Below are 17,829 nucleotides of genomic sequence, written 5' to 3' on the forward strand. Positions count from 1 at the left end.
GCGTCAGGTTTTAGATCCACGACATCATTTGCCCGATGTCGCCAATTGAGGGGGGCGGGGGGGGAGTCCATCACCTAATACATTAACTTTTCCTACTATTTATCTGTCCTTGCATTTTAATTTACTCACACACACCCCCAGTAATCCTATGGAATGCCCTGAGTAGGTATTAGGAGCTATGGTGGTAGCATTAAGACACCCTAGTTTGGATTCTAACTCGCCTTTGATCAGGGTGTCTGGAAATAGTGTGCAACGACCCTCAATTCCTTCATTATCCTAGCGATGCTTATTCTACACGCAGGTCTTTCAATATGTGCAAATTCATTGGCATCTTCATCTGGATGCCATAACACCAATATATCCTTTCAATGTTGCATCTGGATAGCATCATTAGGTTCCTTTCTTTTTTCGTCAGTCGATGATTTGTTTACAACCACTACCTGCGCCTTTCCCTTAGTATTATTTCTGTTGAATCTATTCCTCCACACTTTTGCAAAATGCCCCTCATTTCCACAACTATTGCATTTCCGTACAAAAGCCAAGCATACCCATTTGGTCATTTGCACCTCAAAAATAGCACCTTGTGTTCAACGTGACTTGTGTTGTCCGTCTGCTGTGCGTGCAGTGCACATACTTGTGTTTTGGCTTCTTTTCTGTCCTGTGTGAGCTTGCATGGCACTGGATGACCTTTCTATACTTTTCACGATAGGAATGGCTTATTCTAAAAAATGGTTCAGATTCTTCCCGTACTCCAATTCGAATCTGATTGTTGGCAATGTGAACCATCAGCTGATCTCAGAGTACCTCATTTAGGAACCGACCAAAATTGCAGCGTGTAGCAATTCCCCTAAGTGCCGCTATATATTCATCTATTGACTCTCCAGGTTGCTGCTCTCTAAAAGTTGTGCATTCCAGAGTGACGCTCTGTTTCTTCTAGTATTATTTCTCCACCCTGCCACTACTTCCTCATAAACCTTCAAGCCTTTCCCTTCTTAGTCTTCCAACATGGGTGGTAGATGTCTACATACTTCTTGCAACTCTGAAAACAGAATGTGTGTGAATAGGGCTTTACTTCTACTTGCAGATAATTTGGCTCCAACAATGGCTTCAAGGTATGTTATGTGTCAAACTCTGCCTTCCAGCGCTGCCAAAGTATAGGTGGCTTTCCAGAATGGGTTCTATGAAAGTGTCCTACAGTGGACAGGTACCATTGGGGAGTTCAACGTTCCTGTTTCTAGGGAACACAACGCTTGTGTGCTTGAGGCTCTAGAAGTGTGAGGTGGTCCTTTCCTCTATATTAGTCTTCACTGCGCCGTGTGCGCTGCTCATGCGGGTGAGACTCTGATCTAAAAAGCAGCGTGTGGACATGAGCAGCTTGCCCATTTTCTAAAGGTGCAGCGCACACAAAGTACCTGTATCCCTCGTTCAGGGTAAGGGTTTTCTCCTACCTTACTTTAAGTGTGGCAGAACAGTATGCACTCCTCCATGAATCCCATCACTACCTGGTTTTCTTCATCGTTTATTTTTTCTTTCGTTTGCAATTCAGAATGGGCGTAGCGAGGAACCTCTCCTTTCATCTGTCTTTATCTATAGCCAATTCACTTGCAACCCTAAGAAAAGCTAAACCCTGTGGGCTCACCTGGGAGCCATGGTTTTCTTCTAAATTGGCAAATCTATGTCTTTTGCACAGGCAAGCCGAACGCAAGTGGAGTATATCTTATAGCCCCTCTGCTCGGCTATCTTTGCGCAAGGCCACCGCTATTTACCGAGCTGCTATTTTTTAAGCTAAGCGGATGTATTTTTCCTCTCATTTTAAATCTCCAGGTAATCAACCAAAGGAGTTGTTTAAGCTGGTTTGCTCTTTATATTTTGATCCTTCTTCCTCTTCTATTATCCCTTCGCAATCCCTCTACGACTCTTTGTTCATTCGGGAAAAAAATTGCTGCCAATCCGCAGAAAATTGCTGATTCTGGCGGACAGTCCTCTTCCTCTGTGATCTTTTCTGCTTCTGCCAGTAATTCTCACTTTTGGTCTACAGTCCCCTCTTTCGATATTCCTGACATTATTCGGGCCACGAATGGCCTGAAATCCATCTCACCTTCGGACCCCATCCTGCTGGGCATTCTCAAGGAGATCATGCCTTCTATTGCTTTGTTGGTGTCATCCGCAGTAAATCTTTCATTTTCTACTGGCTTCATTCCTGCATCTATCAAACATGCTTTGTTCATTCCTCTATTTAAAAAACCCTAGTTAGATCCACTTCTCTTTCCCATCTCTCTTTCTTTTTTAATGAAGCTATTGGAATTTTTGGTTGCACCTCCGTTTTTCTCATTTCTTGAGGATTTGTGTTTTCTTGACTCTTTTCAGTATGTTTTCCGGCCCGGTCGATGTACCAAGTCAGTTCTAGTGTATGTCGTAGATGACCTGGACCGGTCAGCAGGCATCTCAGGCTCGGTCCTGGTCTGGTTCTTCTCCTTTTTTAGACGATTGGTCTCAAGACTGTTTCTCTCTACTTATTTCTCAGCCTCTGCTCCAGTCACATGTGGTGTCCCTCAGGGATCTGCAATCTCCCCCTGCTTTTTAATGTTTACATGCAACCTCTGGTTAAGCTTGTGCACTCTTTTGGTTTCATTGTTATTCTTATGCGGGTGACACCAAGATTTTGGTTTGCCTTGATCTCTCACTCCCTGACACCGCTGAGCGCTGTCACTGCTGCCTTCATTCTGTCAACACATGGATGAGCGACAATTGGCTATGCCTTGATTTTAATAAAACTGAGGCTCTGGTGGTGGGCACTCCCTCTGGTGGCACTCTCTTGGTGTGCACGGCCCTCTTCCAAAGCCTGTGTCTATTACAAAAAATCTGGGAATTAAGTTGTCTTCCACTCTTCGATGACTCCTCAGGTGAGCTCTTTTTGTGAGACTGAACATTTTAAGCTTAGGATTCTCTGCAAAGTCCTTCCCCACTTTCCTGAATCTTTTCGCCCTCTTGTGGTATCTTCCATTGTATGTGGGTCTCTTGACTATTGTAAATCACTGTCCTTTGTACAGCCAGCTTATATTCTCCAACAACTCCAAATCCTGCAGAATACAGCGGCTTGAGTGGCACCAAAGCACTCCATTTCGTGCCTTCATTTATTCTGTTCTTTCCTCTCTCCACTGGCTCCCTGTTGCTAAGCGGGTTCAATTCAAAGCCCTTTGTATTGTTCATTGCGCCTTCTATGGCCTGAATATTTACAAGTCAAATTCTCTCCCTATCTTCCATATCATGTTCTGCTGGTGCATTGTGTATTTCAGTTCCACGCTTTCAGTGCGCCAGTGAGTTTGGGCGGCCGCGCCTCTTCTATTGCGGCTGCCCAACTCTGGAATACAATTCCACTCCCTCGCTCTTTGTGCGCTATAGGATCATCTAGCCTTTCATGAATCTTTGAAAACTTTCCTATTCTATTTTTTTCTTCTGGGCTACTTTTTCAGTCCAGTTTTTAGTGCCACAATGGCCTTGCTGGCTATGGTTTGCACTTTAGAATTCTTCCCACTTTGCACTTAGCTCTACTGCAGTTCATTGAAGAAGTTTATTCGAATTGACTACAACCCCACATCCTCCTTCATAAACTTACATTCTTCTTTTTCCTCTGTCTCAATCCAACTAGGAATGCCATGAGTTAGAGATTCTATCTGCGATCATAGCATTCCAAGCTAGCCACAGACCCAGCATACAACAGATAGCAAATAAAAACAGCAGTACAATTGTCCCATTTACATCCTAGTTTGTATGATCTACGCTTAACTGAAAACCAACCACACTGTTATTTCTGTAGTACTCCATCTTTGAGGTGCTCCAGTCATAATAACTCTCCTTTGTAAAGTTCTCTGCATGAGAACAACGTTATTACAGAATTAGTATGAAAAACGTACTATTTCAAAGTCTAGACCTCTGTGCTCCTCTGGCACCAACTCTGTGTGTAAAGCATTTTGCTAAACAGAGGGCAGGTGGCCGATCTCTTTCCTCGGCTGGCTCCCTTCTTTGGAACATCCTCCCCTTCCCTCTTCGTCTTGAGCAGGACTTTCTTAAATTCCAGAAGATTCTCAAGACCTTCCTCTTTACCTACTCCTTTCCTCCTCTGCTAATCTCACAGTTGCTCGTTTGGTGTCCAGGGCCCTTATGCATCCTCGGAGCCCTGACCTCCCACACCAAATCGGCCCAGCTTCTGTCTATTCTCAGCACTTGCCTCAACTCACCCTCCACCCGAGGAGGATCGCACTTACCTTACAGTGCACTTCACCTGTTTACCCTTGAGCACCCCATACCTATCACATTCCCTCTCCCTTCTGCACTTGCACGTTCTGAATACTCACAAGGCATAGTAGGTTCATCCTTCCCCCTCCATCACTGTATTTAATTTGTTTATGTATTTTAAATTGTTTCTCATTCCCATGTCCTCTCCCTGTTGCCCCAAGGCCGCTTTGAAACAGCATTTACTTCCGGTATAGTCACCTAACAAGCGAACAATAAATAAAATTAAATAAAAACAAAATGTAGGAAATGTCAACATTTAGACAAACAAACTCCAGATCAACTTATTTCCCCAACACAAAATCCACCACATTACAAATGCAACTTCACAGCACCTCCAAAACTTCTGAGCACTCTTTAATTATAATATTGGTTAAACTACCGAATATTTCATTTGAGTGTTGTGTAGTAGTATAGTTATCTTTTGCATTTCCAAAATGTATAGACTTACGTTTTTAAAGATGGTAGCAACTTTAATTGATTGCAATTTCTTTTTTATTTTAATGTTCAGCTAAGAAGGAGAGAACGTGAGGTGAAATGCCAAGCTTGTGGATGTTTGGTTATTTGCCCTCATTGACTGCCCATTCTCACCCACTATATTAAGGAAGGGTTCCAGTCAAAAGATAGAATTCAACAAATTAATTTTAGACTTACTCACATTAATAAAAAGCTCATTGTGTGACCCAGTAGCCAGCCATTTTCTTTTGTATTTGAAGGCAAAATAATTGAATTATAGTGAAAATGTAACAGAAAAACCTAACAATGAAACTTGTGTTTAAGGCCTTTGCCAGGCACTGCTACTAGATACCCGTGTCCTCGCACCATTTTGCACCAGTTACCATGAATGGCCAGTTTAATAACACTATGGAAGTGCCTGGCAGGTGCCTTTACCATGACTACACAAAAGCCATAACTGTTGTCAATGCTTGTTATTTTTTGTGCATGCTTGCCATGCTTTCAGCTTCTGAAGGTGTTTGTTGTTTCTCCAAGTCACCATACCCGCTGGTTTGGGTACAAGTATTCAGTTTCTTTATGTAAATTCTGCATGTACATAATGTGGAGACACACTCGCCTGAAATATATACATTTTGAAAAATGAATAACCGAAAATTGCCCAATTTCTAAATGTTTGCCATGTCCACCAGGTCTCCATAAGGTCTAGCTGTATGCCAAAAATCTCTGAAATTAAAAACAGACAATTTGCGATATTTGTCACAAAACCGGTGGTGGTTATTTTTGATCAGTCTACAGAAAACCACATTCAGCGAAGGCAAATGTGGGCATTTTTTTTTTTAAAAAAACAGTTTTTAAACTATGAACACCTTCATGAAAATTACCCAAACGTGGCATGTATGCTCCAAGATAACAAACAAATTGTGAGGTCTCATGGACGGCACCAAAAGTCAGAGCAAATTTATATTTTCAGGTTCCCATGTAAAGAATCACGTAACCGTAACAATGTAGTCACTACTGCAGCACCTGAAGTTCTCAGAGGAAATATGGAGCCGCCTACTGACAATTAACATTGGCAGCAGCTATTAGAACTATAACGCCTTGAAAGCTTGCTTTTCTTATTTGGCTCACTATTCACCAACAATGCTTCAATTCTTCTTTTCCACATTGGGGCTTCAACAACTAGGTTTCAGTACCTCTTAGATCAAGTTTCAGATGTTACCAGACATCATAACGGATTTACCAGTGTATACACAAACTAAAACATAACTTACTTTTATTAAAACTTTGAGCACCTTGCTTGAATCTAAGCGCACAATGCTCTAGGTCTCCCATGAGCACCGAGACGCCCACTGGACATCAACCAATATGTACCAAAATGTATAACGCCAAGTAACGTGCATAGATGAGGTTATGGCCCTCCAAGGCAGCCCTTATGTATTATGATGCCTTCCCGGAGAGATCTGCGAGACCGCCAGGGGTTAACGTCTTTGCGATTGGCTCTCCTTATCGATGCAATAACGCGCATGGCTGCACAGTAATGTTGTTTCGGATGTATATATCGGAAGCCCGACAGCATGGCCGAACGACACCAGTTCACAGCAAACTTCAAGACTACACGCCACAGACGGCAGCACACAGTTGACATGTCGCTGCACCCTGTGACACTCACTAACTGTTGCCAATTTCTGACATCTTTTAGAACAATAGCATTCAAACGTCAAAGGTGAGGGCGTAAGATCATTTTAAAAAAAAAAAAGGAAAACCGATCAGTAGAAAATGGGATACAGTGCGCTAGTATATAATAATCATAGTTTAGTACCATTTTCTCGGGGAGGGGTGGTAAAAATAGTCACTCTATGTGTTAAAAAAAATATGTTTAAGGTTCGCTATAGCACAACCAAATGTAACGTGTCAAATACGTGGCTAATACCCGCACAAGGGTTGGACAAGGATTTAGAAGTAGAGACAAAGAATGTGGAGTCGGATGAGATTGTTGAAAGAGAGGCTAATAGAGATGTAACAATCAATCTGCCCGCGGACTTAGACTGCTCAGAATGCACAGTAGCAGCAGCATTGGAAAATCATGAGGAGAAGAAAGGAAGCAGGATATGCTTGATTAAGAATCTATCTCATAGCAAGGGTAGGAAATGGCGATCACGATCTGAACTTCTGATACGACTCGATTCTGTCCCACAACTGCGAGTGCTCAAATCGGATGATTTTGTATTTGTTGAGCCCCTGAAAGGCCCCAACCCTAGAGTGTCTGCATTACACTGCAAGTTTTTGGCAACAGCCGATCTCCTAAAGACCTACAAAGAGGAATTAAAGGCAGTTGATGTGGAGGTGGACGCCGATCTTAATAAAATTGATCTGACTAGCCCTACAGAAGATGTAGATCCTGCCCCGGCCATGGCAGATTGCCCACGCCTTGTAAAGGATAAGAAGATCGCTGCATCTGATGTCCAACAAATGCTAAAATGGATAGCAGAAGCACTCCCAGAGATTATATCTAACCAATGAGAACTAACTATATTATCTTGGAATTGCAGAGGTTTTGCCCACCTTCTATCCCCGGAGGGTTCTACTAAGCTTCTGGATAATTACAGTTGTTTTTGTCTACAAGAAACTTGGGCAATTGACCGTTTAATATTGGATGGTTTTTCGACATACCACTCGCCAGCAAAAAGGGGTGAAAAAGGTAGGCCCTATGGTGGCCTGACTATAGGTGTGACTAATGCAATAGGCTCCAAACAGATTGTAATTTTGAGAGCAACATGTTAGCTGTCGAAGTAATTCCGAACCTCAAGGACCTCAGGGGCTCCTTTCTGTTAGTGAATCTATATAATCCACCTGGGGCAAGGCTGAGTGAGCAATTGCGGGACTCCCTCCAGGATCTATTGGCCAAGTGGCTATTTCGATCCTGTAGTTTAGGAGTAATTGTTGTGGGTGACTTTAATTGCCATATGTTAGGGCAAGAGAGTAATATGCAGAACCCTAGACTAAAAAAAAGAGGAGCCATGCCCCACAGTAAGAGGAACTATGAAGGTGGAGCGTGGGAATATCTATTTGATTCCTGGGACATGGCAATGCTAAATGGTAGAACAACCGGGGACTGTCCTGGTCACTGCACGTGGTCAAACGGGAGCTCGTGTAGTGTTCTGGACTATATATTTGTATGTCCTGGGATTCAGCAAATGGTGATAGATATGACGGTGACTGCCAATGAATGGAGCGACCATGCTGCACTAAAATGTATGATCAATATTTTCAGTGAACAGGTCCTGCCCAATAATATAGGTATGGTCAAAACCAACAGATCCGGTACTAGAATTATCTGGTCGGATAAAAATATTTCGTTGGCAATTGAAGCCTTGGGGTGGCAGACTATAGTGAGCTCCCTAACTTTAATGAGCTATCAATGGACGATATTGAGGATTGGGTGCAGGCTTTTGCTGAAAGACATGCAGCATCACCTGTGGCAGTTATGACAAGTACGGTGGGGAAAAAATTGCCCTATGATAAAGCCATTAGAGATATGAAAAGATTGCTTAGAGCTGAGCACCGTAGTGCCAAAAAATACATGGCCCGGGGAGATAGATATTTCTCAACAGTTAGAGGGATCAAAAACAGATACACAGCAGCTATTAAAGCTAAGAAAAGAGCAGAGAGCATACTGAGATGGCAAAAAATGGTGAAGAGGGTATGTGAAGGAAATACGCGGAATATTTGGTCCCTGCTGGCTGAGGCACATTGCTCGCAAAAAGGGACTTTGATTAATCCCATTGAAGCCAGAGTCTGGGAAAATTTTCTGGAAAATCGGAATACAACGGATAACTTATTAACAGTTTTGGATTGTCCTCCGGTGGTGGCTCCGTTCGATATTTCATACGAAGCTATCTTAAATAAAATTAAAGAGATAAAATCATCTCGTGCACCGGGACCTAATGGATTATCCAACATTGTTATTAAATCACATCCCGTGTTTTGGGCCAGTTTACTGAGAATATTATTTGAGAAAATCATAAAATCTGGAAACATACCTCGCTCCTGGCAAACGGCAATATTGATCCCAGTTTTTAAAAAAGGGATTAGATCTGACCCGAGTAGCTATAGGTTACTATCAATGCTTGATGCGACTGGAAAAATCTTTGCATCTTTACTATTAAAAGAACTGCAAGCAGGGGTTGAGGGATCTGGCGTTTTGTCTAAATTCCAGAGTGGTTTTAGACAGGGGTACTCTACTTCCCACAATATTATGGTCATGGACCTATTGCGAGCCAGAGCGCTAAGAGCAGGGGCTCCTCCGTTATATGCCCTATATATAGACTTTTTGGCGGCTTTTGATTCAATTCCCCGTAGTCGGCTGTGGTGGAAAATAGAACTAATGGGTTGTCCGAAAGGTCTTATATACTACTTAAGACTATTGCATCATAATAACTCAGTGAAACTGAGATTAGATCAAGTGGGTAATACCACGACTAATATCCTACAAAACAGGGGTGTGAAGCAAGGTTGTGTCACAGCCCCTTTAATCTACAACTTATATGTTTATGATATTCCCGAGGTAACAGCTGCTGTAAACAACTGTCCCCCCAAAATCGGTGATGCTCGCTGCTCTGTCTTAGCATATGCCGATGATTTGGCGATCTTCGACTATGCTATTAGTGGAATACGCCGATCTGCAACAGCGCTCTGGGAGTATGCAGAGGTTAATGGCCTTAGTATTAACTTGGGTAAAACCAAAATCATGAGATATACTAAAAAGAGAGTATCCCGTGTTTCACTTCAGGTAGGCTTATTGAACATCAGTTATGTCTCCCAATATCGATATCTTGGTATAGATTTTGAAGCAACGGGTGACTATGGGGACTGTAAACAACTGCGTACAACTAGAGCAGCACAAATGACTGCCTTGTTCCACAGGTTTATGATGAAGCAGTGTGGTTATATGCTGTGGGGCATTCGGCAGCTATACTTACAGGCATTTTCCCCGGCCATTACATATGGACTAGAAACTCTACTGGATATAGATTTAGGCTGGCTACAGGTAATTGAGGGAAAATTCTGGCGTAGTATTCTTGGGTTACTGCCTTGTATACCAATGGCCATAATAAGATTAGAATTGGGCCTGATCTCTCTCAAGGCGCTAGTATTGAAGAAGCGCGCTGTATTATATCTAAAAATGACTCGTGACACTAGGAATGGTTTACTATCGGCTGTCTATCAAGAACTGGCTAGGGAGAATCTGGGTATGTCAACCATTGAGCAGATGACTAAATTATATTCAGATATCGGGTGGCAAGAAAGGGAGGGGGGAGTACTCGGATAAAGTACAAAGGGCTCTTTGTAAACGCATAGACCTATGGGATTGGACTGAGAATTTCGAACACCTGAGGAGATTGCGTAGTTATAGGTTTGTACAATATAGACTGTATGACTGTAAGAAACCTCAGAAATATCTGACCATTTGTCCATCACCCAGACTAAGATGGTTTATTTTGCTACTTAGACTGGAACAACTCCCCACAAGGATGGTCACAGGAAGACAAATTAAGTTGGCTGCCAATTTGCGAACATGCCGATTATGTAAAGCTCAAGATCAGCTGGAGACAGCAAAGCATCTTTTGACTGAATGCCCTGAGATGGCGAGCACTTTTATCCATCTGCTGGATGGCTTTGTCCATTCTAGGAACTACATTAAGGATGATCTGTTCTGGAATCACTGTGTTAATACTAACAGTAAGCGCCTGCTGATCGCTCTGTATACCATCTGGCTGAGAATTGAAGGCAGACTGGACATAACATTTTAAGTAATAGTTTTCAATTGAATAATCTGTAGATAGGATTGGCTGCATAGGTAATTATGTGTTATATATTTGCTGTTTACTGTCTTTTTAAAAAAAAAATACAATTAATGTGATTTTTATTTGTACTCTTATGCTCATAAGATATTTATATTTGTACTTTGTGTAAAGTTTATAAACTAAACTATATCACAATAAATAAATACATTCCAAGTTCACAAACCCATATGAATATAACTATTTATAAATTCAGTGCAAGTAATGCCTTGCTTAGGACAAGTGTGTATTTTTAAGATCTTTTTTGACACTAGACATCCCCACTGCGGCAGCAATGACATCGTTTTGGCACCAACAACTAATAACAATGCAAAATATCACGATATCGGATTTTACGCATTACAATACTACCACAAAACAGCATTACATTACACTGTAAAACACAGTAACATCATATTGTGGACCCATCACTCGGTCATACTATCGGCATAATTTGTAAATCCTGTGCACCCTTGCAGAGTGATGCCACAAAGTGAAACACAACAGCCCATAAGAAGAATATCGTTACTTTTTTTTTTAAACCCACATGGCGAGGATACTTTGACACCAAGGCACCATTGTGGCGATCACATCAAGAGCATTTGCGGTGACTAAATAGAGACGACTACCAATTGTCACAGCGTGCAGCGAAATGTCAGCTGTGTCCTACGTCGGTGGTCTGTGTTAACTCACGATTTCACCTCAAAGCACTAAATTTATAATAAAAACATCGTTTTGCTATGATTTCAATAACATATCTCGCTGCAAACCGATGGAAAAGGTCCCAGTCAGTCCTCTCTAATCAACTAGGACGCTCTACACCTCTTTGCGATGCATAAAGGTTGTTTATATCGTGCACCAGAACCCCAAAATCGCAATGGAATCACCAACCCCGAAATAAACACTGTTCTCATAACAAGTGAATTGCACAAGGGGATTCATTTCTAACCCAAGTCTTCACAGCCAAGAACACCCTTGACCCAGACAGGGGGCCCGCCCACGAAATGCTCCACTAAGGCAGATCCGACTCCTCAGCCAAGGGAAAGGGGGTGGAGACGACACTAACCTGGGAATCCGATCTCGGCCAATATCACCTATAACGCACCTGATTCACTTAATGACCTCGTCCTTCTCTTACAGTCACGAACAAAACCAAGTGAAAGCGGGCCTGTCCTCTTTCTCACGAAGGTGCTCACTATAGTCGCTGCGCAGACTGGACAGTCACCAAGGTACGCACCGTAACGCGAGTGTGTCCCACTGGGTTCTCCTCAGAGACCACGCCTGCCTCAGTCTATGCCACGGAAATCCGTGGGTAAACACCCCAGGCTCGCTGCACCTCCGGGGATTTTTCGGTGACTGTTTTTTTAATTATTTATTTTCCGCCCCTCTAGCCTCCGCCACAACACAGCGGTGCTCCCTCAGGAGCGGTCTTGGAATGCCATTGGGTGAATCCCTGTCCGTCCACTAGACTTTTCAACACCATTCGCTCCTTTGAACGTCAGTCAGATTAGAAAAGGTGGTGCCCCAGTCTCCTGCGCAGACCGAAGCATTCCACCGCCTTCTTTTCCTCTAATTTGACAGGCCGCCTGCCAGTCTGTGCCATCTCAGGCGAGGATTGGTTGCTTGGGAGAGGGGGAGGGGGTGTGATTTCCTGTGAAATATACGCCGCTATTTACTGCCCTTTTCCCTTTAGAGAGGAAAAACGTTCCCGCCAATGGACTTCGGCTTTCAAACTGGTCGGGCGCTTTGTCGCTGCAGTTTCCCTTCTGACTGGTGCCTTCAGCGCAGCTGCTGCATGACGTTTGTATTCATTTCTATCTACGGTAGTAATTCAAGCCTCGTTTTAGTTCAGAACGGATGACCCTGCCCACCCTCCACCACCGCCTCCCGTATGACCTACTTTGGCTGTTGCCTGAGAGCAGCCTTTGAGCTCACATCGTCAACTTTTACGGGCTGTTCTCCGAAACGTTTTAACGATAGGAAGAAGAAAACAGCTTGTGTTATCGGCCATGTCACATGTGATTTGGGTTGTTGAGCTGATGGTCACTGCGCCGAATACGACGGTGCCCAGTACTGGGTGAAATGCAGCGTGTGGTACGTCTTTAGGTTTGGTCCGGGATGGCGCATTACCCTTCTCTACTGAGCTGGCAGCGACTAAATGAAATAGTGAAGAACTTGTAAAACAGAAAAACACCCTACCAACTTCATCATTGGTGGCCACACTTAACCATGCATACATACCAAGGTGTTCCCCTGTCTTTGCTGCTTCAATCTCTGAATTAAAGAATGACCACCCTCAACACCTTTTTGCAATGGATTATTAGTACATTTTGATGTTCTCATCACTGAAACCCACCTTTGTACTCCGTGGTTATTTTGTGTCAATGGAAAGTCAGACCCAGGCAGGTTAAGTTTGAATGCAAGATAGGAATCTGAAAGGGGTGGCTTGCGCTCTGTTGTCTATATCTGTTGCACCTCTACACTGGAACTCCCTTCCTCTTGCTATCCATTCTACCCCCACCTTCACTTCATTCCGCACTTCCCTTAAATCTCTTCTCCTTGAAACCCGCCTTCTTCTCTTCTCCACTCCCCCCATCCAGTCCCACTCCCCTTTCCTCCCTATCCCCTTCAGTTAATTGCTCTTCTTGCTGTTTTGTTGATTGATTCATATTGTAATTACTTCAACTGTTATATTGTTTGTTTTATGTATTATGTTGTTCCATTGTACAGCGCTTTGGTGTAAGGTGCTTTATAAATCAATAAATACAAATACAAGGCAATCACTTGAGAATTTGTTGGGCGCCTATAGAACCAATTGGTGTTTCCAGGTGCCACAAGGAAGAGTGGGAAGGGAACAAGGGGAGTAAATAACGGGCAAAATACAGTAAATATACAATCATGTTTCTACTGGGCCTTGTGACAGTCGGATGTGCAGTGAAGCGAGTGTAGGAGATAGGGAGTGTAGGAGGCGGGTGGGGAAGAGAGCAGGGTATGGACAAGTGCAGGTAGGAGCCCCAGGGGAGGGAGTGAGGAGTGCTGACGGGAGACCATGAGGAGGCCACTGGCTAAGTGCTAGGATGCAGGAATCCCAAGGTGGGATGCACAGCTGATAGGCAGGGGGCACGCACAGGCAGTGCTTAAGGGGGGGTGGGTGCTGGTGTCGACTGGGCAGAGGGCCTGGTAGCCTGTGTGATTCATGAAGAGACAGGTCTTTCAGAAAGCACTTTTTATTGAAGCAGCAATTCCATTTGTCCCTGCTACTTCACTGAACGGCCGCACTGCGAGCATTCTGCTCTTGCCGCCTAGAGCCCGCACACAGCTGCCAGAGCGGGGAGGAGCCTCAGCGTGTCACGTGTTGGATCACGTGACTGGGAAGGAAGGATATCTTCCCGACACGGACGCCTGAGCATTTGTTATTTTGTACTGCTGGTAACGAGCTGCGCATTTCAGAAAGCACTTTTTATTGAAGCAGCAATTCCATTTGTCCCTGCTACTTCACTTCACTGAACGGCCGCACTGCGAGCATTCTGCTCTTGCCGCCTAGAGCCCACACACAGCTGCCAGAGCGGGGAGGAGCCTCAGCGTGTCACGTGTTGGATCACGTGACTGGGAAGGAAGGATATCTTCCCGACACGTACGCCTGAGCATTTGTTATTTTGTACTGCTGGTGACGAGCTGCGCATTTCAGAAAGCACTTTTTATTGAAGCAGCAATTCCATTTGTCCCTGCTACTTCACTTCACTGAACGGCCGCACTGCGAGCATTCTGCTTTTGCCGCCTAGAGCCCGCACACAGCTGCCAGAGCGGGGAGGAGCCTCAGCGTGTCACGTGTTGGATCACGTGACTGGGAAGGAAGGATATCTTCCCGACACGGACGCCTGAGCATTCGTTATTTTGTACTGCTGGTGACGAGCTGTGCATTTCAGAAAGCACTTTTTATTGAAGCAGCAATTCCATTTGTCCCTGCTACTTCACTTCACTGAACGGCCGCACTGCGAGCATTCTGCTCTTGCTGCCTAGAGCCCGCACACAGCTGCCAGAGCGGGTAGGAGCCTCAGCGTGTCACGTGTTGGATCACGTGACTGGGAAGGAAGGATATCTTCCCGACACGGACACCCTTCCTGGTGGAAGAAGGGCTGGTGCTGTTTGGCTGTTCGGCGTGGGCGGCGGCCCCGGATTGCCAGAATACAGTAAGCTCCATTCCTTAGCTACTGAGTAACCCGGATATCGCTGCCCACATTCTTCAACTTCATGCCCTGGACTTTAACCTTCATTCTGGCTTTCCTACAATCCCATTGACATTTACTCCCTGCTTGCTGTGTACACCAGCTTCTGAAAAAGCAGCTGGACCTGTGGCTGTTTCTGGTTTGCGGTCGGAAGCGGCTGACACTCTGTACACTCGTGGCTTGTGGCTCGATCGTACAGTTCCTCAGTGCGGCTTGACTGCCGGTGACTTGCAAGCGTGTGTGTGTGGGTCCTTTCCTCTAGTAGGAAGCCCCAGGAAGTTCCAGGAGATCTTTTCATTTTCTTGAGCAGATGGTGAGCAGGCGACGGTGTCGTCGCTAAAAGTGGAGACCGGCTCAGACCGGGCCGGCACTGAGCTTCTACCGATATTGTGTTTTGTATATCGAGGCATATCCGCGAGGCACATACCTGCGTACCCGCGAGGCACAGAGGAGTGTTTTCTCGGTGGCCTGAGGCAGTTGCTAGCCCATTGATCCCGCGGAGGTGCGGCGTCACGCTTGGAGGCACCATTTCAGCGGCAGCCACTTTGAGCTGCTCCACAAATACCGACAGCGAGGTCTGTATTATTTGGCACCATTGGTGCCTTTTTGCATTTTTTCTGAGTCATTCCATGGACTATTAAGCATGGTATCTGACTGGTAACAGTTGGTAACTGTCCGTGCTCGAGCTCAAGATAGAGCCAATTTCCTCCCCCTCCATCAGTACCTGAGTATGAGCCTGAGCTTGCTGGAGAGACGGTGATTGAATCAGGGCTCGGGCCTGTATAAATACATTGACACCGGTATTGATAAAGGGTAGTGGGTTGAGGATTTGAAGGATTGCAGAACAGAAACTCTTATCCTGTATGTAGTGGGCTGCTGCAATTTAGTATCAGACAGCAGTGGCCACTGGCTCTAAGCCCCTTTATAAGCCCTCTTAAACAAGAGCCTCAGAGATTAATCTGAGACAGTCCGCAGTTCGCTGACAGGAATTTTTGAGTTTGGGCCATTTGGAGTGGACAGTGGAAAGGGAGTAGTTGGGGCCCTGTTTAGACAATAAAAAGTTAAAAAGGGGGGAGACTGTGGGAGATTTTACTCCTTTGATCCCCCATTTTTCTTTGACCTAATTTTCATAGACAACGAAGGGGTAAGAAATGGCCCGCTACAATTTAAGGAGTGCACAAAACGTTGATGATCTAAGAGCTCCAGAGTGGGACGGTTCCTATATTGAAAAGTCCCTGCATGAGGATGTGAACCCCGTAAGTTCTCAAACTCCGATTGCCTCGACAAGAAATAACATAGTAGAGGCACAAATTCATCAAGAACTTCAAGTAGATAAATTAACGGAGGGAGAAATTTCAAGGGACTTAACAAGAAACACCCCATTTAGACAGTCGAAAGACTTTACTCTGACATCAACGAATATAAAAGGGACTATTGATTATTATTTCCAGAAATCTGCACAAGAAAATATAAATGGACCTATGCCACATTCCGTAAAACTTTTAAATCAAAATATCAATTTACAAACGGAGAACAGTGGATCTGAACTACTCATCCCAGTTATGGAACTTTCAAGGACCCCAAATCATCTGTTGAGCTCGGCTCAGAATCTACAACCACATGAGGAAAGATTAAACTCAACAGTGGCACCGAGAGGGGACACGGTCGTGTCTGATGGAATTTTACTAGATCAACCGGTGCAAATACCAAGCATGACACAGGGAAATAAGAATCATGACCCTAATGATGGTGATTCCTCTCTCTCGGCTTTAAATTTTGTTCTAAATTCCTTGGTGAAGGTTTTCAACCTTCTAAAAAGAGATGTGCAGACCCATACAGGGATTTTAATGGAAATGACAAAGGATATTGAACAACTTGAATTTTCAGTCGTATGCCAAAATAATGTCATAAATTGTTCAGTTCTGCCCATGATGATAAAGATGGAAGATGGCTCCACAAAGCATAGTGGAGACCTAACGGAAATTAAGCACCAAATGTCTTCTCTAATGAGGGAGAATAAGGAGATCAAGGATTTGTTACTGCAAATGAATGGAAGAAACGTATGGACTTCTTCATTAAACCAAGATCTAGCAATTGAAACAAAAGACTTAGTTCCTGAATTGAATACTTTTGCGGATGATACTCCCTTATCCAAATCAGTAATGGAAGAATTCTGCCGATTGGCACAGATTGCTGAGTCAATGGTGGAACAGCTGGCGGAAGACCGACGGGAAGCTATTGAGAATCACGAAGAAGAGGCAGAAAACAGCTATATGTGGAAAAAGAGTTCGCAACAACCCTATAAGAGACGGAGAAGAGAAAGGCGGAAGAATCAAAAGCAAAATAATACAGATTCAAAATCACGAGGTCGACAAGTAAAGAAAACAAAAAATGTGAAGAATATCAGATCAAAAAAATCAAAGATAAATAGTTTTGTCAAGGGAATTTTAGATCCTGCGAAAACTAATGAGAATCAAAACATCCTAGATAAGGATGATAGGAGCAAGGGTAATAACTCTCTACAACAAAAAAGAATTGCCAGGGTAAATAAATCCAAAAAACAACAAAAGAAAAGACTTGAGACTGATAGAATTCCCGAAGCAGAGGGGGATGTACATATGGTAAAGAAATCTATGAGTACTCAAACAGAAGGAAAAATTGCAGACCTGGACAGAAATCAACAACAACATGACTCAATGAGATCAGAGACTACAGGGAAGTTGTTAAAAATAGCTCCTATATTTCTTCAAAAACAGAAAAATGCTTTTAAAGTACCAATGCAGACCCAGATTGGTTTAAGAATTGCTCCAATATTCAATCAAACAAAAACAAAGACTGGAGATTTGGTGGTCACCCAAAATTCTAGGAGGGATCATGCAGAGGACACTACGTATTCAAACATCAATATCGAATACGGATTACCAAGATCAATCCAAAGAGGTCGGAAGAGAAGAGACTGTGAACGTCCTGGTGGGAAACTCATCCTCCGAAATGGTAACTGAAAGAATAACAAA

At 43.8% G+C, this 17,829-nt stretch overlaps 1 protein-coding gene across 7 annotated transcripts in view; it reads right to left on the reverse strand.

Moving 5' to 3' along the window:
- Window positions 1–12,019, reverse strand: part of TNRC6B (trinucleotide repeat containing adaptor 6B) — a 2,246,995-nt gene extending 2,234,976 nt beyond the window's left edge. For 4 of the 7 annotated variants that reach the window (XM_069652930.1, XM_069652926.1, XM_069652923.1 and 1 more), the window contains exon 1: window positions 11,827–12,019. The gene's annotated coding sequence lies outside the window, so the exon portion shown is untranslated. The other 3 variants (XM_069652927.1, XM_069652929.1, XM_069652922.1) reach the window with 2 other exon arrangements.
- Between the last annotated feature and the right edge of the window lie 5,810 nt (window positions 12,020–17,829).

The sequence above is a fragment of the Ambystoma mexicanum genome, chromosome 3q (assembly GCF_040938575.1).
Source record: "Ambystoma mexicanum isolate Mex_15411 chromosome 3q, UKY_AmexF1_1, whole genome shotgun sequence".
Classification (NCBI taxonomy): domain Eukaryota; kingdom Metazoa; phylum Chordata; class Amphibia; order Caudata; family Ambystomatidae; genus Ambystoma; species Ambystoma mexicanum.